We start from the raw sequence: 23633 nt of genomic DNA, 5'->3' as shown, positions 1-23633 counted from the left end.
GCCCCATATGTAGGTGTTTATCATTTCTGTTTACACTACATTTCCTATAGGCTTGAACAATTCACACAAGCAGACCTCCTGAGAGGACTGTACATGAATACAAACACTGGAGGTGTGTGTGATAAACTGGGAGCCATCAATGTGACAGTCTAAGTCACTAAAAGGAGAATCTGGCTATGCAACGCTTCTGGAGGTTTTCAGTGTCAGTCCAGTGAATGTGGGTGGTGTAATTATCATTTTATTAGGAATTAGGTACAGACTGCTCTTCACTAATAAGGATGGAATGGCACATATGTAGATGCACCATGTGACTCTGTGGTGAAAGAGACAAGAGTTCAGAATGGCAAGAGTAGCTCTGATTAGTCTTCCTTTAAAAGCTTCCAAAACAAACCTTGGTTCAGAGTCAGTGACACAGAAAATCAACCTTAGACTAGACAGGAAACATGGTGCCAATGCAAAAAAATAAAAATAAAAAATCCTGTATTAGGTAAAGTTCCTGTCAAAATGGACCATCAATTATCCACACACTATCAAAGTCATTAGATAAATCAATACAGTATTGCCATCTAATTAAAAAATATTATGGTGCCTTAAGATTAACTTTGTGAAATACAAATCCATCCATGTACTTAATACATTATCCCTATACTCAAGAGTTTTGAAGTTTAAGCATTTCATATCTGACACCAAGAGAAGAACCTTCCTGGGGGATGGTAAATGAGCATGGGGCTGTTTCCTAAGGTCAGATTTAAGGGAGAAGTTGAGGCATTCAAAACTTTGGTGAGATGTATCGAAGATCTCAAGCGGGGGTGGTGGTGGGGTGGAGGGGAACGATTCCAATTTCTGATGAACCTCCCTGTGAAAGAATGTATTAAAGGGACCTGTGCTTGGGGTCCTTCTTGACAATAGGATTTCGTCTACTTTCATAGTCCAAATGCTTAACTGCCTATGAATTGATCATAGGGTTAGGGCAACGAATGTGACTGGCCAACAGTATGAACGCTCATTATCCGTTTGTCTTGATGGATCAGGCGGCCCTTTGACCCACATAACCAATACATCATGTCACCTGTAAACGTCTGATCCAAACTTATGAGGGTGACGTTACTCTGTTTGGAGTCCTCTACACACAAAAAGAAACGTAGGTAGGACAAGATCTTCTTGTGATGAGACGAATGCGACAATGACACGAGGCAGGGTATTACTGCAAGATGCAGGTAACTTTCAAATACTGAAACATTTTGGTCTCAACATTGTAGAAATAGAGATTGGGAGACTAGCTTTTTGGATAAATGAGGCCACAACCCCAGAAACTTTTTTGTTTCAGAGTCCCAGAATCTCATTATCAATCTGCCTAAACCAAATCATGCCTGTATTAACCATAGTCAAAACTGGTACCAATGCACTTTTAACCAGAGATACATAACGGGATCTTAAGCCTTTCTTCCAGGACTAACGTTATTTCCTTAAAAATTTAAGCTCAGTCTACGCTTGGGCAATAATGTCCTAGGCACTAGTACTTTTTCACAAAGGGTGAGCGGAGCCCTCAAGCTCCTGCGGAACTTTCCATGGTCTCAGCGCTAGTTTGGAGTGTTTTCCCGATGGAGCTGAAGTGGCTCCAGTAGGCCACCGAGTGACCATGTGCCTCTCGGTGTGGTGGTGGTGGCTGTTGGGCAGCCCTTCCGCAGCTGGACACCACAGATACCTGAGGTTTTCGAAGTAAACTAGAAGCTATTGTCTCTGCTGAGTCCATGTATGCCAGAGACCTTGAGTGGCTGAGAATTTGGCGGGAAGGGAGGGATGGCCAGAGAGGCATCTTCTGGCACTTTCCACGGAGGTTACTCTCCTGCGTGGGGGAGGGCGAGACGCACCCCCTCCTCCTCCTCCTTTAGCAAGTGCACCTCAGCCTGAGATTTGGGGATCGCCTCACCTGTATTTACAAAACCCACCACCGCACTCCCTACACCCAGCACCGGGCTGCCTCGTCTTGCAGCAGCAAGCCGCGGCTGAGACGCGGGCGAGCCGGACGGACGGACGGACCGACCGACCGACCGATGGGGGAGACAGACAGATAGACAGGCGCGAGCGCGGGGACCGGGCAGCGGGGAGCGCGAGCGCGGGACGAGCGCGGGTTCAATGAGCGGAACAAAGCAATCATGGCGGAGCAGGCACACCGGGCTGCGCGCCCCGAGGACTCGGCGACCGCCCCGCGCCCTGGCCGGTAAGTGACGCGGCGCCGCGCGGCCTCCGCGCTCGCTCCCGCCGCCCGCGCCCCCGCGCCGCCCCCGCCTCCGCCCCGCGCAGCTGGCGCCGCCGCCGCCGCCGCCGCCGGGCCCTGTGACCGCGGGGGGCCCCGGGCCCTGCGCCTCGGCAGGTGCCGGCCCGCCGCGCGCGCGCCCGCCCGCCCTCCCCGCCACCCCGGCCCGGCCCCGAGCTGCACCCCCCGGCCCGGCCGAGCGCCGCCGTGCGGGACGGGTGCCTGCCCCGGGCGGGCGGCCCGCGGACCCCACGGCGGCCTCCCTGCTCCCGCGTCCCCGCCGCCTCCCGCCTCCGCTCTGGCCCTTCGTCTCTCCTTGCTCCCTTGCGTCCCCCAGACCGCCACGGACGGGAGTGGGTGCCAGTCGTCACCTCCCGCGGGCCGACCGAGGCGTGACTGCGCCCTCGCCTTTGTGGCCCCTGGGCTCACTCTTCCCCACGGGACAGAACTCGGGCTCCTGCCCCGGCTCTTAGGACAGGGTCTTTGTGATGAGATGGGTACAGCCCTTTTAGAAGATAGGAAAACAAAGGCGGCACGTAGGGAGAAACACAGGGCAGTGTTGCCCACAACAGAGGGGCTCTCCGTGTTCCCAGAGAAGAGGGTTTTCTTTAAGGAATCCACCAAGCATCATGAGCATGTAACCGACAAAGCTCCTGTTTAGAGATGAAAGGCAATCCTCCCGTCCTTCAGGGGATCTCAATTTTCCTGTCCAGAGGAACCCCCTCTCCCAATTGTTTGCCTTTCTCATCTTCGGCCTTCTCAGGACCTGAGCTGATATCGTACCTGTCTTTGTCACAGCAGAGAATGTCTGCTGGGTGACTGTTTTCTGACATATGTCTTTTGAGTCTCTGACACCACTGGGCTGACAGGTTACCAACAGGCACTGTGGATTATGGTGCAGTGAATTGTTTTATGATCTAGAAAGAAAATGCTGATGACATTAAAATAGCCTTGTATTATCATAGCAGTCGAAATAAGGCTTTTTACAAATATGAGCCAATGGAATTAATCATTTGCTTTTGCTGGGGATTGAACCCAGGGCCTTGTGCCTGCTAGACAAGTCCTCTATCACTGAGCTACACTCCCAGACTATGATGTCTTTAATCATAATTTTATTATACCTCTTGATGGCCATCTGTAATAAGACATAGACCATTTTTTTCTCTTGAAAGAGACATAGCCTCCATTTCTCTTGAAAGTGGCAAAAATTGGCAGTTGATACTCACTTAAACCCAGATAAACATTGAGCAAAGCAACACACCTCAAAAGTTCTCAGCAACTCTCTCCCTCTTGGGTAAATCAAGATTATTTGCTTCACAGTGACCTGTTGACAGACACAGTCCTTTACCTTACCACCCTGCTCCTCAGTTCTGTTTTGGCCCATGGTCATTTCCAAAACTAAGATTTACTTACTCTAAAAGGGGCAGGAATGGACCAGGCAACACACCTTAGTTAACTCACCCTGGGACTTGCTGGAGATAGTTCGGTGAAGACTGTGCATGTTTATTTTTCACAGTTATGTGGACATAAGGAAAACAATCTGGTGCTTCATAAGGAGCTTCTACCAGATACTTCACACGCCAGTGAGATTCCATTACTCAGTAACCCTGAACTCATTCTCATAAATGGATTTTATGTTGACTTCCTGCCCGTACTGGGTCAGAGATCATTATTCTGGGAGGAAGTGCATTGGCTTCTAAAGTGACGTTAGTAGAGGCAAAAAGATCAGCCTTGGGGTTATAGATCTTGCTGACCCATTAAGGGTCAGTAAATTAGTAGACTACTTGAGTTGACACTTCTGATCTCAACTTAATGGGTTGATTAACTTATGGCTGCTGTCTTCATTATGGGCTATTAGCACATTGTTAAACTGGATCTTAGACTTAGGAATTGTTTTTATGTTTACTTTTTGGCTCCCAAGGTTAATCAATATTCATTATGGTTTTACTTTTTTTTTAAACTGAAAGGTTAGTTAGACCCTTCTATAAAAAAATTCAATACATTTATGAGTTGAAGTTGCAAAAGTGTCTGGCTGAGGAATTTACAACATGCACAAGGCTACACATTAAGAGGCAGCATCATAGGAAGGTAACACAGAAACGACACACACGTGTTAAGGGATTCCTCTGGTCACTAGCACCTCTACCCTGGTGCCCTTCTGTGTGCATTTCAGTGAGAGCCACACTAAAGCATGACATCCAGACCTCCACTGATGGCTTGTGGAACTTCTAGATAGGAATAGTCAAAGCCGAGGCTTTGCCTACCAGGACATGTGAATCTTGGGTCCTAGTGAGGAACATTTTTGTGGTCAGCATATCTTAGAAATCAGTCTTTAGACTGCATTATTAAATCCTCAGACTATGTCATCTTTTCCTGGCTTTCTTGAAGTTTGTAGAACATTCAAAGATTGTTGTCATCCTGGTGATTTGGGAATCATCAGTAATCATTCTTTAATCTTGCCAGTTGGCAATTAATATGTTAACAATGCTGGAGAAATGGCTAGAGAAAGTTAAAATTCATCCCCTCAGTCACACAATTAATTAAGAGGTGTGTACACTGATTTGGATGAAACTTCACTGAGCTGAATTGAACTGGTTGGCTGGTAAGGTGTTGAAGAAAACCAAAAGAGCAAACAAAAATACACTCAAACCCAAGAATCACGATGCTTCCATAATGAACTCCTATCAGACACTGGCTCACTACTGATCTTGAGACTCACAGCCAATCCACAGCCCTCCTTTGGGGCCTAGAAAACTGAGTTCCTTCTGAAACCATGCACGCGCCTCTTAACCCATCACATGAATGAGTGGGTACGTTTTTCAAGCTTCTTTAACTTGAAGAGAATTAAGATATTTTTATATGTTTAAAACCAAGACTTAAAAGAATGACCAAAAATGCCAAGGAATGATGCCCCAGACCATGGAAGGGTGCTTATTTGTCAGAGATGATCAGTGACCTGACTGAAGGGCTAAGATGCAGGCAAGACTGTAGGAGAGCAAGGAGGAATAGGATGGTCAGAACCCTAGAGTAGATCATTTTAAACCAGAATGCTTCAGGATGATGCTATCCAAAGGTACGATAGCTGGAAAAAAACCCACTCACAGGGCCAAGTTTCAGAGAAAACACAGTCTTAGTTAAAGCAGAATAAAAATAGCATTAGGTACGTTAAAAACTCCATAGCAAATAAAGTCTGTGCGAGCACCTGCCTTCAAAAGCAGCCACATTTTTAAGTATTAAAAGCCTGTAGCAATAGGTAATCCTCTTGCGTCATCGTCTTTAGGCATTCAGGGATACATGACCCACGGCTGAGGTCTGCCCAGCTCACCAAGCTCTAGGTAAACAGATTATTTTTGGTTATGAAGTGTTGGAGCTCACGCTGGCTTGAAATTCAATCCTTAGTACTTGCTTTCACCTTTATTTCATTTTCTTAAGCCCTGCCCAAATGTGTGTGTACAGCAATACAGCCATTCTACAAATTATCTTGATATTTGGGGATTTGTTTTTCTCTGAGAATCTGGTATCATCTTTTCAAAGGTAGAGGGTATACTCTAAACAGACTCTTTTCTGAAACATCTGCTCACAGCTCACCAGAGATAAGAGCGATGCTTTGTGTTCTGCTCTGCCAGTGACTGAACTGAATCAGTACTCTGTAAGAAGGTTTCAAACTCGTGGTGTGTAAATGTAAAGGAATTATTGAAACTTTGTTGGCAAGAGCTTATTAAGTACATGTATTTTGTGAGAAAAAGACAAACAAAAGCAAGACATTTGGCCTTATCAGATGACAATCTGCAGATGGATTTAAAAATATGATTTTAGCTTAATTAAAAATAAGAATTATTTTTTTAACTAATTGTTGGCTTTGTGGTAAGCTACGTGCTTGAAGGAAGGCTGTGAAAAATAGTATGGACCTACAAAGGCAATGATCTTCCCAGTCTTCAATCCTGCCTTTAGAAGCAGCAGTGTGAACATTGTGGCCAGAGGACAAGACAGGGTCAGGGGGAGCAGCAACTGGCATCACCACAGGCTCCCAGCAGCTCCTCAGAGATGCAGCTCCAGTCAGTTACCACCAGGACACAAGCTCAGAACCAGGAAGAAGGTGAATCAGGACAACAGTATTCAGGAGTTGACATAGAAGTATGGGTATAAGGGCTTTCTTCTTACTCCTGAATGCCTGTAGCTTACATAGAGGCAACAGACTCAACCCTGTGGAAAATCGAGCTCCCTCAGGGGGAATAATGTCTCTGTTGTGTGTGATTCATGGAGAAAGGCAAAACCAGTATGGCTGCAAAGATGAGGTGGACAGGAAAGAAAATTGCAGCAGCTGATCATGTAGCAACCCAAGGAAGCTGTAGACTCACCCTGTACAAGCATCTGTAATACAACACTCTAGGTGCATACAACTGGAAAACAACTTTATGCCCAAATGGAACCATGAACCCAGGATTTCATATTTCTAACAAGGCATCAAAAGTTACTTTAGCATATATAGAATTAACATGTCAAAATTATCATATGAAACCCTTTCTGTGTTGTAAAGATTTGGTGAAGCTTTGAAACTGAAGAAACTACAACCCGTTTGTCCTGGAGTCACCCTTTCCACATGAAAGTCTACATACAGATGTGTTAAAACTGAGCACAAGGAAGCGGTTGGAGTTCGGACAGTGGTGTTCTATTATCTATTGCTTCAGTGTTTTTTACACCAACACATTTCTTTAATGACTTCTTGAGGGTGTTATGTAAAATTTAACACAATCGATTAAATTATAGTAACTCCCTGGCTAACAAAAGAGAAGCAGCAAACATTAAGCTTCTTTACCATTTCATAGTTTGTTGAAGAATGTAACATATATAAAAGAAGCACCTTGAACTTAAGAATATCACACAGTCAAGAGTATATGGAACTCATGTCTTGATCATTTAGATGAACATCTGAAAAAATTAATCTTTTTTCTTTTTATTTATATTTCTCTCAGGTCCCATGGTATAATGGTTAACACTCTGGACTTTGAATCCAGAGATCTGAGTTCAAAAAATTGATTTTTATTTAGGTTTTTATGATTACCTGAGAAATATAGTTGCACATAATTTGAGTAATAGATACATTTTTATTATTTTATAGAAAACAAACTGTAAATATTGTGGCATAAGACAAAGCACATTTGTTACAGTTTTGTAGATTAGGGCTTTAACTCCTTTTCACTTTATTTAAGCCAAGTTATCATTGGGGCTGCATTTGGATCCGAGGACTCTAGGGAGTTAGCTTTCTGAAGATCATTCACACTCCTTGGTGAACGCTACCCTTCCTCCATCTTCAGAGCCAGCAATGCAGCAGTGTTGCATCTTTCTGGACCACTTCTCCATGTCCTGTCTCCTTATATATCTGGGAAAGGCTCACTGCACATAAGTGTTCACACTATTTGATTGAGCACGCTTGTCTAGGTGAGGATTATCTCAGTTTCATAGTCATTAACTTTAGTTACATTTACAAAATTCCATTAGCTTATTATAAGTGTGGTGTATTAGGTTTCCTGTGGATGGGCTGTGAGGATCTAGACACCTGTTGGGGATCATTATTCTATCGAATCTTAATTGTTTATCTCCTAATGATTCCAGTTTGGGTATCTACAGAAGCATTGAATGAAACAAAAATCCAGGGCTACAAGTTTCTTTGTGAGTAATAATTAGATTACTGACAAGTGAGGAAATGCAATAGGGAATAGAGCCATGAAAAGCTGTATTAGCAATTGGGACAATGAAGCATCATCTTGTTGAGGATTCTGAGGGAGCGTGTGGGACTGAGAGTCTAACAGAAGGGTGAGGAGTGTGGCATCTGTCCTCCGTATCCTTGCTGATTCACACTGCTTCACATCTCCAGCAGTTTTCATGGGCCCTGCACACGGGCCAGCCATGTTCCCCCAGGCAGGCTGAAGACCTTAGGCAATGATCACAGGTGATCACAGTAAGTAGCTTTCACATGCAGAGGTGAGGGCAAGTTCATGTAAGGGTTTGGGGGGGGGGGGCGGGAAGGTGGATTGACTTCGTCATCTAGATTCAGTTCTTCACCATGTTCCACTTCCACTTACCAGTCCAGCGTTTCTTTGGGACTTTCCCCTCTCTCTAGTGCTAGGTGCCTCTCTTGCCCCAATCTACAGATCTCTCTCCCACTCTCATTTGTGCTATATTTGGCCTCAAAATGTGTTTTCTAGAACACAGCTTTAAGTGCCATTCAAAACAGACAAGCAAACAAATGTCTTCATTGATTTCCCATTAACTGTAGGGAAACTTAAAAGAAAGTGCTCTGATGAGCCCTCAGGGACTTCTATTCTCACCCAACCTGATTTTTGTGTCACCTCCTAGCTTCTGCAGTCCCAACTTCACCCCACCCCCGCAGACGGCATCTGACTGTTGCCTCTGCTTTGTTGCTCATCCTTTGCCTGTTGGATCTGAGTCTGGATGCTCGGAACTCTTCACCTGGACCATGTCAGGCTCGCCCATCTCACTCCTCATTACTCATCTTGTGACTATTTTTGAACTCATCTCACACTTTTCTGTGTTCATGCTCTTGATCATAGAGTCTCCTTTTCTGGGCTAATGATCTAATCTCTGCCATCCTTGAAGGTGTGGGTGAAACCTTTCCTGTCTTTATTTAGGTTTCCATTTGCCCATCCCAGCTGGAAGTGAGGCATCTCTTGCCTCTGAACTCTTCAAAACCATTTTAGCTTGTATTACTTTTTGTTCATAATGTTAGCTATCATTTCATAGAATGTTAGCTAAATCTTCTCAGATTGGCTTCAACATCTTTGAAGGGAGCAGAATGTCTCCCCCGACCCAAATCCTTAAATGTTTTTCTTATAGTGGGTTTTCCAGTTTTGTGTGGCTGTATTTGTAAAACACAAATAACCTGTTTTGGAAAAATATGAACAAAATGAAAACTGTAAGGGAAAATGAATTTATATTTTAGTGTCACTCTCTACTCCAAGGCCCTTGAGTTTCAGAATGATGAAAGCAAAGAACTTGCCTTTTCATCCCTTCAATCAAGGGGATAAAGGGAGAAGACCAACATGTTTAAAACCAAAGCACCTTAGCACTGTAGTCTGGAAGTCAGGATGTTTCCCTAATTCTTAGCATGTTCAGAGAGAGGTGGTGAGAACAGAAAGCCTTTGCCTTTTCAAAACCAATGAAGTACAATTTAAAAGTATTTGGACTTTTTCATTTAAATATCTTGAATTTCCAAATTTAATTTTCAAATAACCCAGGTTAGAACTTCATTTGGAATTGAGAAATATGCAATGACTCCATGAAGGCTGGCTTTAATCTTCTCCATCTGAAACACATCTCTGTTTTCATTTTGATCCCAGGAGTCAAAATGGTAAAGGTGACCTGGAGAGGCTTGAGAAGCAATAGCCAATAAACTGTTATGGTACTGGCATGCCTGTTCTCCTCTGCATAGGTATGCACTCCAGGGCCTGGGATATGGTGTGTGTGTGTGTGTGTGTGTGTGTGTGTGTGTGTGTGTGTGTGTGTGTGTGTGTGTTGGAAGTAGTACGCCACAGTACTTTTGATCTACCCTGTCTGTGCCAACAGGATTTTCACACTGCTATCTGAATAAGAATAGCTTTATCTGGTGGCAGCATCATTTGCTCACTCACAACTTCACGGATACCAGTCAGGTGAGTTAATCGTCATCATGTGCTGCTCGTATTGTACAGTCCTCAGCCCTGGAAGTTTAGAAGGATGCCTGGACCTCACCTGCAGACATTTCAGAATCACTGAACCCAGTGAGCAGACACTGCTATGCTCCCTGCTACCCTCTGTAGGCTGACCTGGGCATGGACATGGTGGATTGTAGAGCTTATAGATCATACAGAAACCATTTGCTCTCCTCTGCAGGCAATTTAAGAGCTGAGCAAGCAGATCCGACAGTATTAAGAGAAATGGCTCCCATCCATACAACATGAGTTACAACTGAATTTCGGGTCTCCTGACTGCTCGACCATAGTCCTTCCTATTTAAAGTGTGGTCCTTGGGCCAGTAGTGCCACTTGAAAGCTTATTAAAAATACCGAATGTCAGGATATATTCCTGACCTCTTGAGTCAGAGTCTGTTTAAACAACTTCCATGGGTGACTCGCAGTCACATTCTTTTGAGAAATGCTAATCTTCACCCATGCTTTAACTGCCATGTCTGAGAGCATTATCTGAGTGTCCAGAATTGAGCGTAGTAGCTGGGGACAAGATATGTAACTGTTGCATTTTTGAATGCATTTTGGCTATGATTTGATGTGTTAGACATATCATCTTGGTACTCTTCAAGTGTATGGACTTGCTTATACTTTCTGTATATGTTCAGCATTGCAACTTTGTGAACCTCAATGGAGCACTTATTTGATACTGTATGCTGTGACTGAAAGAGTAACTGAGACACTTTCTAGGATCTCACTGTCTGGTTAAGGAAAACGGACAGTAAAGAGACGTGACAATACTGTGGGGGTAAAAGTCACACTGAGAAAGAACACTGTGGCATAAGAGTACTTGGTGTTTGTGGTGAGAAGGTGGAGGAAGAATACTGCGTCCAGACTTCGGCATGGCATTGGGATGTTAAATCCAAGAAAGCAAAGGAGACTGCAGATGGTAAAGATGAGTCACAGAATGGGCGAGTCAGAGGGATGTGGTCAAGAAAGATCAGCTTTAGCAAAGGCGTAGAACATGGACATCTCACTCTGTGGATCAAAATGGAAGGAAAATCACACTTAGGTTGGGTGCTCTGACAATCCAGTAGAAAGATGGCCTTGTAGTGGACAGAGAAGAGGCATATTGAGCTTCTTATCCCCCAGGCTTCAGATGTAGAGGAAATAATTTTTCAAACAAGAAAAAAGTTCAGACACAACATTGAAGCATTAATTATTGGTAAACTCCATATGCACCACAGGCTAGAATGTGGTAGTCTCGTTATTGTGTTCATTTGGTCCATCTCTTCACACATCCAGTGACAGTCGAATGCTGAGAACCAACAAGAAAGAAATAGAACCATAGTCCAGTCCAGAGACAGCCAGTTTTGTAGCCTTCAAAGGAACAGTCTCTGTGAAAGGAGGTGGTTGGACCAAGATAATAACTACTAGCTGCATGTGATTCCTGAGCTCTTAAAGTGTTGCTAGTCAACTGAGTTGTACTCAGTGAACATGACACCAGGTTTCAAAGACATACCAAAACTTCAATTTTTACGTTAATTACATAGTGAAATAATACTTTGACTACATTGGGAGTTAAATGTAATACATATTAAAATTAGATTTACCCTTTACTTTTTGAATGTAGCTAACTGGAAAACCAGTGATTATGCGTGTGACTCACATTAGATTTCTGTGGGCAGGCAATTTAAACATAAAGTTATTTTCAAGTAATTACCTTTTACTCCTACCCTAGAAACAGATTCCCAGTTCAAAATGTGGCTCCAGATAACCTAGAAGTGGTTTTGGCTTTTTAGTGATTGTATAAAATTGATGTAAAGTCAAACAACAACTAAAGAATTTCCTTTATCTAGTATTTGAGTTTTTAAAATTTTTCATATTACTCTTAAACAGCCTTGCAGTTTGTTTTTGTTGCACGAATGTGTAGGCATGGGATGTGTGCACCTCTTTTCCTCTACAGCCTGAATAAAATGCCATTGTCAAACGCACCCCTAAGCTGTGCTATGTGACATACACTTAGTGGTCCAGAGCTTCGGGTTCTGTTTTCCGTTTGGTGCAGATGTGAAGGCTGCAGTTAATGAGAGCGTTGTGTTAGTGTTTGTGTTTCAGGACGAAAGGCTCCCGGAATCTGCCTTAGTGTTTTAGATATTCTGCACAGGGAATCAAGTGACATCCTCAAATTAACTGTGGCCAGACACATCCACACGATATGAATATAAATGTTTGAGTCTTGCTCAAATTAGGGTTCTTGGTATCAAGGAAAAGCGCCTTCTTGCCCAGCAGTCAAAACCACTGTATTTCATTCTTCCACTGGGACATTGCAGTTCAGGATTTGCGTTGAACTCTGCTGTGAGATTTCATTTAGAATATGTATCTTAACCCACTGGAAGGGAATTCCATCAATGGCCTAAAAATTTTGGAGTATAGTTTTGAGGGCTTTGAAAAATCATCCTGCTGTTCTATATTTAAAGAAACACTATATTGTGATTATTTATTTACTTATTTATTCATGTGGTGGGTGGAGGTAGTAGCAGTGGTGGTGGTGTGTGTGTGCTGTGATGAACTCGTGGAGATCCGAGGATAGCTTGTGGAGATGGGTTTCTCCTTCTACCATGTGGATCCTTGGGACCAACTCAGGTCATTAGACTTGGTAACCAAATGCTTTCACCCACTGAGGTGTCTTACTGGGGGAAAACTGGAGTATAAGCTGTTCGTCTTGCCATCAGTAGACAGTGTCCATGTTTCACCAGTTACTAGTCCAAGCAGACCACTGCACGAGAAACAGCCGTGAAGTCCAGTTCCTTGTACTTCTGTCTTTTCACAAATTGCTTCTCAAAAGTCAGTTCACAAAGTCTGATTCCTTTATTGACTGGTTCAAGGCCGGGCCAACTTGCCAGATCACTGCTTATCATATCTTCCATGTTTCCCCTGCAAATCTTGTATAAATAGTAGGCGCTTTGGGGACACTTCCAAATGTTTGCCCTTCCTCTTCTTCACTTTGCCTGAGGCCCTTTAACTATTGGTTGGGCTCTGTCTCAGTTCCCTGTGCTTTATGTTTTTTCAGAGTTATCTGGCTTTGCAGAATTTTAAGTTATGTACTATGATCTGCAGTGTTGGGCTTATCTTACACATCGAAGAATTCTTAAGTCATAAAAAGGAGGTGAATTCCTGCAATCTAAGTCAGTTTTCCTCTTGCCTGTTGCCTTTTGTGCATTTTTGATTTATAGATTTGCTAACTGGATGAAACAAATGGATTTTCCAAAGCACATTCTTAACACGTTGGAACCAGATGAAATGAGACACATACAAGATGACAGCTAGATAATGTGGACTGACAGTATACTGCAAAGTAAAACAAAAGCTGACGGCAACAGGAGAAACTTAAACTGAAGTCTCAGTGTGTTGTTAAGGGGCCTTGAACTGTCCCATGCAACGGAATCCATAGGAACTTAAAGATGAAGAAAGTTTGTGTGGCTTCTCTCTCTGGATTCTTTCGACTTGTCACTAGTCACTAGTTCGTGAAGTCAAAAGGTAATACAATTATTAGTGTTTGTAGAGAAGTTGGAGTGCCAGGAAGGATTTTATAACAGGTTTTGCTCTTAGGAATGCCAACTTGTGATGCATTAATTACAATCAAAGTGAACTGAAGTTCCTAAGAGTTCTTGCTGTAAAGACAAAGGGAAAATCGGTCAGGTGAAAGCATGGGTAACCTCGGAGAGCTGGGGCTATAGTTCAGTTGGAAGAGTGCTTGCCTAGTGTGCACAAAGCCCTGGGTTCAATCCCCAGAGTCACACAAATGAACATGGTGACACATGCCTGTAATCCCAGTGCCTGAGAAACAGAGGCAGAAGGATTAGAAGTTAAGTTTATCATGGACTCCTCAGCACGTCTGAGGTCGTCTTGGACATATGAGACCGAGTCTCAAAAATTAACTACTTAATTAATCTTCAAAATGTAATTATTCTGGACGTTGGATTCTATAAAGGTTTTGGATATCTTAAAAATAAATTCTTGGTAAATTTAGCAAATTCAATGTATTTCACATTCATTATTCAGTAAATTGACATTTCATGAATGGGTAGTCAGCTGCTCTAAACCTTACTTGTCTTGTTCTGGATGGAGCTGATGAATGAGACTCTTTAGGAAGTTTATAGAACATACAAGGTACCATGCCACACCTTACATAGCTGCATGGATGCTGTTTCCTTTCATTGGAATGAGGACTTGCCCGTGACTAGACTCTTAGTCAGCTGTCTCCAAAATCATGTTAATCTTCTGGTCTATAACCTTCTGAATTTGAAGGTGAAGAAATCTGACTGAATTCTAAGATCTCCTTCCACCCAAACCATTCTATGGTGCTAAAACCAAACACAAGTGCAAGCTATCTCTGGCCTACTGGACCAAGGCATGTGAGATTCAGAAATTAAAGTCACTGAGTTGCTCATGCTTGCTAGGATCAGCCTCTCCAAGGTGTTTGCTTGGACCTGGGTCCTATCTGACCTGTGGCCTGAGCAACGGTGGGGGAAGGACTACTTCAAGCATGCTCGCTGCCTTGCTAAGGACATCCTGTTTCTTGATGCCTCGGGCGTGTGGGGAGCTGCTGAGAGCACCTGAAGTGGATTGTGTGCAGGCTGGAGTGTTCCTATGCATGGGTGACCTGCTGTTCCTGCCAGCCTCCATCCCACTCTGAAGTTTTTGTTACTTACCGTGATTAAGCACTTATTTGCCATCCTCCAATAGTCTGCCTTTTATCAAAAGCAGGTGGGCACACCCTCAGTCCTGTTGCAGCCCCCAAGCATTCTGTGCAGAGTAGGTCCTTATTCTGTCTGGAGCATGTCATCCATGTGAATTCAAATTAGTTAGAATAATAAGTAACTTTTTTTTTTTAAAAAAAGAGCAAACCAAAAAGCCTGTGTTAAAAATAGCTACTGTCAAATTTAAAATGCTACAGAAAAAGTCAAGTCTTTCTTCTTGGTACTTTATAGCATTAGAGATTTTCCCCAAACACAGAACAGTTTTACAAATACTCCGACTGTGCGTCCAGCCATACTCTCAGCTCTCGGCTGCCTGCATCTCCATACATAATATTAAGTCTCCCTATCCTCAGAAGTCCTAAGCAAAGTAAAAAGCACACACTTCCTTATACTTCCATCTGTAAAATGCAGCATACACCTCAGCACAGGTGCCAGGGGAAAAGAAAGAGACAACTCCATGCTCGAGGAACCATTGACAGAGCACATTGCAATCTTTTCATTAGGTTCACAGGGAATGCGGATTTAACGCATGGGCAAAACATTCCGTCCCTAGAGGCTCCAGGACCCATAATCCTGCCTCGAAAATAGCTCCATATTAATTGTTGCAGTCAAGTGGACATGGAGGTTTTCTGCACAGATAACTGGCTACAGTCAGAGAAACTTTGTTTTTCATTTTCTAATACATCCATATTCGAGTGAACGTTTTATATGTTCTCTTAAGCTCAGAAAATTAAAAAAAAAAAACAACAACCCATGAGGAGCAAGATAAACCCAAATGTCTTTAATGTATTTTGATCTTAACTACTTGATTATTAGAATACTTATTAATAATTTACTTGCAAGAATATACATACTTGGAAACATATATACATTGCTTTAAATTTTGACATCTGAAGCTCACATTTCATAAACTGATAAATTGCAAATTGGTTGATCCATATTACCGAAGAATGAACTTCCTTTAAGTAACCATATCCTTGGTTAATTTAAAATACATTAAATTTATAGGTATTTCATTTTCACTTCACTCCAGGGATGAATTTATTGTTTAAAGTGAGATGCACCTGGATGAAATGAGTATTTACATGTTCTGGCTTTCCTTTCTCTTTTCTGCCTGTCAGGCTGCTAACTGTTAATGTCTTACTTTATCTAAAATCATGTACTTAAGCCATTTAATAAACTCAGATGAGGTGAGTTCCCAAAATAACAATTGGGACATGTATTACAACCGTTTCCTCCAAACAAAGGAAACTGAATGCCCTATACAGTAAATCCTCTGCTACCCACAGTTCCACCCTATACCCAAGAAGAGCTGAGCTGTTTCAGACCTGCACACAGTTTGTGATTCTGGCATGGTAGAAAAAAAAAAAAAAAAAACAACGAAAATACAAAACAAAACAGAATCCCAGCACATAAAACAGCAGTGGTGGTAATGTGCCAGTTTTGAATTGTTCACTGTTTTTATTATAGGTTCTAGGTTTCAGATGAACAGGAGGCTCCTATTGCTTTTATAGCAGGATATTAAATTGCAGCTTCTGGCAGGCGGCACCTGCCCTCTTTCTGGCATGAACTAGTCTGGAGTCGGCCATGTGATACCCTAATGTAATGTATATTTTGTGTTGCTCTATGTGGGGGTTTAAACATTGGGGGACACAATCTCTCCCTGAAGGTATGCAACCTCTGCTGTCAAGTCTTAATAAAGACTTAACATAATTAAAATCTAAAGCCCAGAATTATACAGGGCCTGCCTTCTTTCGAGAATGTTCAGTAATGGAATGAAGCAGAAACCGTGGTAGCATCTTCAGACAAATGTAAGTAGTTGGAAGATTTCTGCGGCCCGCCAAGCCCCTGCAGTCCCACAGCCCACTTGTAAAATAATCATTCAGAGGCTGATATTAATTATAACTGCTTGGCCATTAGCTCAGGTTTATTACTGACTAGTTCTTGCACTTAAATTAACCCATAATTCTTATCTATGTTTAGCCATGTGGCTTGGTACCTTTTCTCAGTTCTGCCTTGGCATTTTGCTTCCTCTGTGTCTGGCTGGTGACTCCTGACTCTGCTCTTTCTCTTCCCAACATTCCTTTTGTCTGCTCGCCCTGTCTATACTTCTTGCCTGGCTACTGGCCAATCAGTGTTTTATTAAACCAGTGTACAAAAGCATTATCCCACAGCATTTCCCCTTTTCTGTCTAAACAAAAAGGAAGGTTTTAACTCTAACATAGTAAAATTACATATAACAGAACAGTTATCAAGCAAGAATTACAGTTATAATATCTAGTCTATTTGTATTTGGCAAAATTAAAGAACATATTCTATCTATCCTATATTTGTAAGTCTAAGGTTTCATATTCAAGGCCCCACTAGGGAACAGAGCCAAGTGTGGTGACACATGCCTTTAACCCCAGTACCAGCCATAGAGATCTGGAGGTCTGTATAGACAGACAGAAGACAGTGACAGAGCTGTGTAGGAAGAGGAAGTGAGGTACCTGGGCTAAGAGCCAATGAGAGGGCAGAAAAGCAAGGCAATAAAGGCATGGGTAGACTGGAAGTAACTTGAATTTTGGAAGCTGCAGAGTTGGTGGGGTGAGACTGGCTGGTGGCTTTCCCTATTTCCCTCATCTAAGGCTTTCACCTCTATATTTGGCTCTGTGATTTTTATTTAATAAGACCATTTTAGAAATTTTTCTACAAATGTATATAATATCTTCTGCCTTTGGATAGGAATTACCTAAGTGTTTATTCTGTTGTTTTGTTTGGTCTTGGTATGGGAGATTGCACCTATGGTCTCACATGGCCTCCCATATCCTAGAGCAAATGATTTACCCTTGAGTAACAACCCAGCTCACCTGATACCTTTTTACTGTGGTGATCTATATGTTTAGCATGCCCTAAGAGAGAGTTAATCATATATATGCACACTGGTCATTTGTGTTTTGTGTGTTATTCTATAAATTTTAAATTAGGAGCTTTTGAAATAAACACAATCTTTATGGGTTATTCAATCACAGGCTTAAAATCTTTGCTGAACAAATAACTCAAAAGTGTCTTTCCAGAACAATGCTTAAGGTTTTTCTTTTCTTTGTTTTTTAACTTCAAAATATGAAACTTTTATATATCCTTAATTTTGGTCATATCCTCTGAAGTTCACTTTTTTTTTTTGTGTGTGTGTATTTGTTGTAGAGTACTATGTAGTTTCTAGACTTGCCAATCTGAGTTTACAACTTATTATTAGTTAAAATGACAAAATATACACAATAAAAATGGTGATTGAGTCTGCTTATGCATAATTGTGGGCTTATCGTTGGCTTCTTGAATCATATACTTAACTTTTAATCCCGTTTATTTATTGTCACAAAAACATAGCACCATTTGATAAATTGTTCAAGTTCCCAACCCAGCCATTCATGTGAGCCTTTCTCTACAACATTCTGCAGACTGTTTTTGATAGTGTACCTTAGGTGTTCAATGTAGTGGTATTTGCTCCACCCATGGCCTTGGGCTAAAAGGCCCAAAGGAAGTAGTGCTTCCCACCATTGTAGGCGACTTCTTATAAGGAGAGGAGAGAGGGGTCAAATGGCAGCCCAGCTAGGTGCATTCATGTAGGAATCGCACCAGGGTCTTGTGGAACATCAGTCAGTGCTCTTCACTGCTGAGCCAGCTCTCTCTTTGTAAGTGTTCACATACAACAGCAAGAAGCACCGCCTCCTTTGGACCACACAGCCTAAGGTCATGAGCAGAGCAAATACCACTACATTTCTGGGTTAGTTTCTGACCAATGTGGCAGACCCCACTCACAGTATGATGTTTACACACAGTACAACTAGAGGAAGTACAAGAATTGTCAGAACCAGACAAAAGGTCATGCTAGGATCTTTGATTAACTCTTAATTGAAAGACTTAAAGGTTTAAATATGTGATTTGCCCTTTGCAGTAAGACTTGGTTTCAAGGTGCATGTCAGGTGGTGCTCAGCTCTCACAAGTCAGTATAAGAGGCAGAGTCATGCTGTAATGGGTTCATTCTCTCTTTGATATTTTACCAGTTAAATGGCACTGTGAGTTAAGTAACCCCACTTGGCTTTAATCAGCCATGAGTGTTTACACCACAGTGATTGGTGGGTGATTTAGATCTTGTCCCCTTCCAGTCAATCCCAACTAATTTACCAGCACAGTGCTTTGTAGAAAGATGATGTTCAGGATGGATATTAAAGGAGGTGAGATACACAGAAGGTACTCTGTCTTAGAGATATCAAAAATGTTAAGAGGTTTTTGGCTTTTTACTACAAATATGGTAATGCAGCTAATTCTGAAAATTATAATATAGATCCTGAAGATAGGTAATTCAAAAAACACTTTTGCCTAAAAATGATTTGTTCTTTTCAGGGCCAGTTCTTTAACTTTCTGAGGAAAGTGAAAATGTGATTAGGACATACCAAAACCCATGACTCTGCAAATTCTATACAGTAGAATCTCTCTTTGGCTTTGGATAGCTAATCTATGAATTGGGAGTGTCTTGAGTTGACTGCAAAAGCATTGTACAAAATAATGATACCCATTTTTTAAAAATCTGTGATTACGTATGGATGTGATAATCTGTGGCAACACTATCAGATAAATAATACATATTTAAAAAATTTCTGTAATTACATGTTTACCCGATAGGCCAGAACGACTCTGTCCCAAGGAACTGTTACAGACTGAGTAAATAATACATGTTTTAAAGTCCATAATTACATATGTAAACGATAGACTATCGAGTAAATAATGCACATTTTAAAAAGTCCATAATTACATATTTACATGATAGTCTGTAAATTCTGTAATTACTTATTTACACAATAGACCATAACAGCTGCTACAGTCTATTATGTTAACTCTCATAGAATTATATTATGGATTTTTAAAACATCATAAAGAACCTAAGGAATGGAATGATAGAAATGAAATAAAATATAAACTTCACACTATAGCTCTCTCAAAAGGGGAGGGTTTTGAGTCAAGTAAAACTCATTGCTGGTACTTGATACTTGATAATTAATGCTTTAAAATTTATTTGTAAAATGTGGTTTACAGATTCACAGGCCAAATGTTTCACCATTTCTTGGTGGCATAAATGAAGCATCATATATGACTTTTGTGATTTTAGGATTTTTATAAAATTACAGAAAGTGAAAAAGTTAAAATGGGGCTAGAGACATGACCGAACAGTTAGATGCACTTGCTGTTCCTGCACCTAAATTGAATTCGGTTCCCCAAACCCATGTCAGGAGGCTCACAAGGGCCTGAAACTCCAACCCCTGGGGGATCTGTGGCCTCTCATTTCCGTAGGCACTCACATTCACATGGACATACCTGCCCAGAAACATAAAATCTAAAATAAAATGAAAATCTAAAAATGTAAATGGTACTTTAAGGCTTCCAGTTTGCACACAGAAAGATATTGAAGCACATGTAACTAGGCTACATAGAACAGTAACACTTGAACTCATGCTTTTCCTGAAGATTATGGCGACTCTCTTAACTTTTATTCTCTTTTTGGTTTTTCAAAATAAAGTCTCTCTATATTAAACAGTCATGGCTGTTCTGGAACTCACTCTACAGACCAGGCTGGCCTTGAACTCACAGACATCCACCTGCCTCTGCCTCCTGAGTACTGGGATTAAAGGCATGCGCCACCCCCACCTACCTGGTTCCCTTAACTTTTGAAGAGTTCTTAAGGACAAAGGAGTTGAAGGGTGCATTCCGCATCACAGCTTCAGAATTTCCTGTAACTTTACACAAAGTCAACTGCAAGTAAACAAGACTCCGCCTGTAACTCCTGCCGGGCCTAGTAGACAAGACTGCCCAACAGTGATGGGGAATGGTGGGAACCACATGCTCTCCGTAACAAAACACACCGCGGGAGAGACCTCAGATCCTTATTGTCAGGAACCACATTAGATGTTATTTCAAGGTTTGGAAGAAGCAAGTGCTTGATTTTAAGAGAATTTTTTTTTTTACAAATATTCAAATTTCATGACATTTATTTTACCTTCATAGTTAAGCTATAATTTCCTGACATTTCTCAGCAATGTCCACAACAAGGTTATGTAAGCCAAGGACTCACAGTGGTTTTCTAGTGCAGTTCCTCATGAGTATTCGATTCGAGGACTGAATGTGCACAGACAGACACAAAGAATTCACAAAAAGATCCATTCTCTCATAAAACATAGTGACCTTTGATAGCTATCCTACTCATTTTATAAAACTGTTAGCTGTAACTCACCAAGTTGATTTCACATTCATAAAATGGATCATAGTCTTAGACTTAAGTCTCTTTTTATTGTTGATATATACAAATTTTGGTTTTTTTTTAGACAGAGTCTCATTATGTGCCCTTAGTTGGTTTACAGAGATCTGCTTATTTTTGCCTTCCAAGTGCTCTGACTAAAGGCAAAAGCCACTAAGCCTTGCAGAACATTGTGGGTTTATAGTGGCTAAATACTGTTTTGTTGCATTTGGAATGGAAGTCTTTTGGTAGAAAATTTTCTTGTATTCCAAGAAAAGCTGATTTATTATTTGTGAATCCAGAAATACATGACAGAGATACAAAGTTATCTTTAGTACTCATGGCCTTTGGATAGTATCCATTATTACAGAGATGTGGTCATTAAATATTTGGGAAATTTGTCCTGAGAGCTGTGCTGAATGAATCAGATGCTCAAACGGTCCCATTCATCTTGCTGGGCATGTGGATATTCACAGTGTTGGGACTTCATAACCCAATAGACATAGCTTATCAGAAAGAACACTTATATCTTTCTTTTATAGTAAGAAATGATGATCAAATTTCATAGGCTACTGGCATTTCTCTAAATTTAAATGAGTGAGTGGATTTGATATTCGATCAAATGAGAATGTCCTCTAGTGCTTTGTAAATAAAGTCAAATAGGATATTCTTTTAGTTTTGCTCTTTTTTCTACTATATGTCTTAATGTTCACTAGAATTCAGTAGGGATTTTTAAATTAAAAATTTTAAAATAAGATATAGAACAGAGTTCAAAAAGCAGTCATGGTTTGAGGTGTGGTGTGCTGGTAATCCTCACCACTGGGAGGGGAAGCAGCAGGGTTGTTCATGGTTATCCTCAGCTACACTGGAAGATGGAGGACAATCTGGGACACATGAGATTCTGGGTTAAAAATACAAAACTAAAAAGAAAATGTGCTTCTGATTGTGCAATGGAAGCTATGAAATCAGCACATACTCACTGGGCGTATCTAAAATCCCTCCTGGCTGCTGGACCCCATCTTGTCAATACTCTTCATTCAGCTACCAGAGAGAATGGAGGGAATTGGTATGTGCATTCTGCAGTGATCTCTGTAATATGCATGTCTCTGGATAAACAGAACAGGTAGAATGCCTCCAGATCACAGTCAGCATCTATCAGTCAATTCAGATAGAATCTCAGAAATGCATCATGCATAATTTTTAAACTTTTAAACAAATAACTGCTCCAGGGTTGGAGAGATAGATCAGCAGTTAGAGGGCCAGGTTTGACACCTAGCATCTACGTGACAGCTCACAGCCATCTGTAACTGCAGTTCCAGGGGATCCAACTCCCTCTTCGGGCCTCCACAGACACCACACATGCAAGTGCAGCACAGACATACATGCAAGTAAAACACCTATAGGATTGAAAAAGAATGGCCCCACAGGCTCATATATTTGAATTCTTAGTCATGAGGGAGTGGCACTGTTTGAAAAGGATTAGGAGGTGTGGCTTTTTTGGAGGAAGTGTGTCACTGAAGGTGGCCTCTAAGGCTTCAAAAGCCCCCAGAAGGCCCAGCGTCTCTCTCTGTCTGCAGATCATGATGTAACTCTCAAGCTACTGCTCTTAGTGCCTTCCTGCATGTCGCCTTGCTCCCTGCCATGGTGATAATGGACTAAACCTCTGAAACTGTAAGTAAGCCCCAATTAAATGCCTTCCTTCATAAAACACTTCATGGTGTCTCGTCACAGCAATAGAACACTGACTAACACACGTAAAATAAAATTTAAAAATAATTAAACAAATCCAAACCCTACCCCACTGCTTGCCACTTCTGTGTTTCTTTCCCTAAGGTTCAGCCTCCATTCATTCAGCCTTGAAGGTCCTCAGTCCTTTTCTCTGTCATTTCACCCGATCAATTACAAACACATCTTTGTCTGTTTCCTAAATGTACCTTGAACCTGCTTGTCCCATCTTTCCATTCCCTCCAGTATTTTCTGTGTTCCAACTCCCAAGGTCCTGCTTGAGTTCCCATACCATGTGGAGTGGCCCTTCTGCCTCCATGCTGGTCTTCTGTGCCTTCTGCACTGCCAGGGCAGCATCTAAGCATCCTGCTGTATCATGGCCAAATAAGATCATGTCTGCCCTCTGCTGAGGACTCCCTTGTCCTTTGCATTCTCAGCCAGCCTTGCTTGCCTTTCCTGACCTCCTCCAGGTGGGCTTCTCTGGATCCCCTCAGGCTCTCCTAGCCTGGGCAAACCTCAGTAAGGCCATCTAAACTCGTTGTCTGCAAGATTCTCTCTCTTACAACATTTTAACTTTTCAGGGGAGTGATTATCACTTTGGCAGGAAATACTAAATACTGCATATATATTTGTGGAGAGATTAGCTGGCAGAGCCACCGCTTTAGAACACTGACTTCATCTTCAGGCTGATATTTTCCAATTAGATTTGTCGTGTGGAGCTTGGTCTTCTCCAAAAAGTGGAAACGCATAGCAGTAGGAGGCACATCACTGAGAAGAATTTCCCCTCCAAATTACAGTCATTCAGGAATCACCTAAGTCCCAAATCCAGGCTTTGGAATCAGCTACTGACACCATACAGACTCATTGCTGTTAATAATTGTTCCAAAGACATTCTATTCTTAGGAGAGAGATTGAAATCTGCCCCCCTCCTGACGTTTTCCT

The 23633-nt window shown here is 41.8% G+C and overlaps 1 long non-coding RNA gene across 2 annotated transcripts in view; it reads left to right on the top strand.

Moving 5' to 3' along the window:
- The first annotated feature begins 1944 nt into the window (after positions 1 to 1944).
- Positions 1945 to 23633, top strand: part of LOC107400960 (uncharacterized) — a 539198-nt gene continuing 517509 nt past the window's right edge. For both annotated transcript variants that reach the window (XR_013042856.1, XR_013042855.1), the window contains exon 1: positions 1945 to 2221. This is a non-coding gene — a long non-coding RNA (uncharacterized LOC107400960). The remainder of the gene's footprint in view (positions 2222 to 23633) is intronic.

This window comes from Peromyscus maniculatus, chromosome 10 (assembly GCF_049852395.1).
Source record: "Peromyscus maniculatus bairdii isolate BWxNUB_F1_BW_parent chromosome 10, HU_Pman_BW_mat_3.1, whole genome shotgun sequence".
In the NCBI taxonomy this organism is placed as follows: Eukaryota; Metazoa; Chordata; class Mammalia; order Rodentia; family Cricetidae; genus Peromyscus; species Peromyscus maniculatus.
This window is presented reverse-complemented; position numbering and strand designations above follow the sequence as displayed.